This window comes from Teleopsis dalmanni, chromosome 1 (genome assembly GCF_002237135.1).
Source record: "Teleopsis dalmanni isolate 2A chromosome 1, ASM223713v2, whole genome shotgun sequence".
NCBI classification, from domain to species: Eukaryota; Metazoa; Arthropoda; class Insecta; order Diptera; family Diopsidae; genus Teleopsis; species Teleopsis dalmanni.
In genome coordinates, this window is record NC_051846.1 from 68,904,228 (window position 1) to 68,907,444 (window position 3,217).

The window sequence follows — 3,217 nt, forward strand, 5'->3', positions numbered from 1 at the left end:
GATAAAAAATGACCTCGAATTGAAAAATTACTGTTTTTTGTCCTGAAAACCCAACTTTGCTCGAGTGGCGCAACGTCATTTTTAATCCTATTGCTCCAAAACTTTGGGAATATAATTTTTTTGGTCAATGGCATATTCCTAGGGGGTGCGCTCATTCAAAACTTCATTTTTAATTTTCCCCCTTATAACGTGAGCCACCCTAATGTGACACACTTGAATGTGTCATAATATATTTCTAAGCATTGATGTGGATCAACGTTTTTAGTGTCGCCGCAAGTAAGTTTATTAAGGGCATGGCATGAGTACAATTATTGTTGATTTCAATGCAAATTATTAATTTGAGAATGTGAGATAAAACAATATAGTCGTTCAAACTCCGGCATGAGAGCCGACGTATTTGTGTCCCGGCACTAGGGCAGAGCAGTGTTGTTTAGCAATAAATTTCAAAATTTGCTCCTTGTAGGAGCAAATTACTACAATTCTAATACCCTTTGGAGGAAAAATGGCAGTCAGCAACACAGTCTTTTTTATAAATCGCTAATAATATAATTATCACACTTTCCGATTTTAAAGAAAAGCTTAAGTACTGTTAACAATTATTATAAGATAATGTAATAATAAATGAACATTATTACAGCCTCTATGAGTTTTTTCTTGCTAGTTATTTTTGGTGACAAATTGAAAGTGAACATATCTAAATTTTCTCTTAAATTTAGGCACAACCAAGAAGTAGTAAATATACAAAATTGGCAATACTGATGTGACACTTTGCATAACATGCATTTTCGGCACAGCCCGAAAGAGCGAATTTTGTCATGACCGAGACACTGCACAACATGGCCCTAAGAAAAATAATTGTAAATTATGGTAATATATTTTGTATTAATATTTTAAATAAGTATTTTGTAAAAAAGTCATTAATAAAATTCAAAATTAATACTGAGCTCAAGAAGCTTAAACAAATTCTCACGTTTATTTTTGTCTCGACATTTTGCTTTATTTTAATAAGAAGAAACGAATAAATTTGATACAAAAATACACTTTCTACAAATCCTGGATTAAATAAATTTAATATTAAAAAAATATTAATTTTATTTCAACTGTATGACGTCTGAACTCTTTCATGAATGATCTCTGTAAATGTCCAGGAAGTAGCGGTCAATTCGCGTTGGTACTTGAAATTATACCAATTTACTAGGTCTACTTTTAACTTTTGGAGTGGAACAAATTTGTAAAAGCTGAAGGGAGTCAAAGTGGTCACTACTATGAAGATACAGAAAATCTTCTGTATACATTTTTGAGCAAAACTGGCGCTTCACAAAAATGGTGCATGCTAAAATGAGTGGTCGAACTGAGCGATGGTTTATAAGATACACAAAAAATAAAGCACCGTTTGCTGCAAGGAAGGCATTCATCAGGCGAAATGTAATTATTCATATTTGAAAATGTGAAATTAAGAACTTCAACGATCTAATGAAATATTACTGAAAATAGTTGTTTTAAACAATAAAGTTTGTGCTCCTTTAATAAAAACCTACACCTCGTTCTCTATGGTCTGGATGAATTTAAAATGTACATTATACAATGCTTGGGAGTGCAAACATGTGTACTGTCTGAAATGTGTACTTCATGCAGGCATATAACGTCAGTACTGAGGGCATTTATCAGAAGCAATAGCTCGTTGCAGTTGCTTACGAATTCATTCCACTGTTCCACTGTGAAATTTTTAATGCAGTAAAAGCGATTTCTTAGTAAAGGTAGAAATGTAAAGGTGAGAAATAACGAATGATTGCTGAAAATAACTATTAGAACAAAACACAAAATAAATAGGTATGTAAAAAATTGCGAAAAATATACTTAGAATGGATGATAAAGTTTTGGTTGGGTTCTGGAGATTGTTATTGTACGTCATGTCTTTCAGATCACTTTTCAAAAATTTGATTAAAGTTTGTTTTTGTTTTTTAGTTGGTGTAATTCGTGGCGAAGTAGTTTCAATATTTTTGTTAATGTGATCGATTTCCTGCTAAGTAGTGTAATCTTTACAAGGTAGTTTTAAAATGTGGTTATTTATTGCATAAGTTTATTTTTGTATTTTGTCAAAGATTTCTTTAGTTTATAATAAGTTGTTGCTATTTGAGCCTGATAAAAGTATATCATTTTGGTTTGCTGTAAGTAGATTTAATTCGTCAACTATGCTTTTGCTCTTGTTTTTGTGGGATTGTCAAGTTGGTGTTGTTTATATTGTTGTTCTATGCCAAGCGAGAGGTTTGTTCTTTGACTACTTGACTGAGTGAGTTTTATTGATAGTTGGACAATTGTGGTTTAATCTCGGTTTTTGGTCATTGATTCTCTGCTTGGATTATCGTGACATTTACGCTTTAAATCTTTCATCATTGTTCCTGAAAACTTTGGCGTATGGTAAGGTAAGTTACAATTAATGGAAGTCGGGGTTTTTTTTAATTTTTTTGAAGATATATCCGAATTTTTGGCAGTGTATTTATATTAACTTTGCATTATACTAACATGCAGTTATTTTGGTAAAGGTGAAGACCATAATATCAGTCGAATTTATATCATCATCAATGTTTTTTTTTTGACCTTGTACATATTCGTGTCATTCTGGTATTTAAGTTGTTCAATAATTTCTTTCCTTTTCAATGACTAAACATGATGCATGAACTCTACCTTTAATAGAGTTGATTATTTCATTGAACTTCTAAATAATTTAGCCTATAAATAAATTGGTCTGAGGCCATAACATCTGTCATCTGTCCTGTTGGTTATAAATAAATATTGTTTTTATAACTAAAGACAACTGGATTCGTTGAAATAATAAGTTAGGATAAATATTTTTTATATAATTTATGAACTTTAATTGTAAATACATACATTGTTTTGTTTTTACTTGATATTTTTGGAATGTGGATTTTTGCATGCTTGATGAATTTATTTATTAAGAAATGTTATCGTTAACATGACTACGCGCAATGCATGTTTAAACTTAAATGTTCATCAATACAGTTTATTAAAAAGAACAGTTAAGATACATAATGGAGAACATATGTTATTATAATTATAAATGTTTTAATCGAAATCTTGTTTCTTCTTTCTGTGAAATTGTTTTATCATATGATCCTATCATACATTGTGACCGAAAAGCTTTCGGAAATTCTCATTTAAAATTCGCGCGCTGTATATTTTTCGATATTTTAAGTTT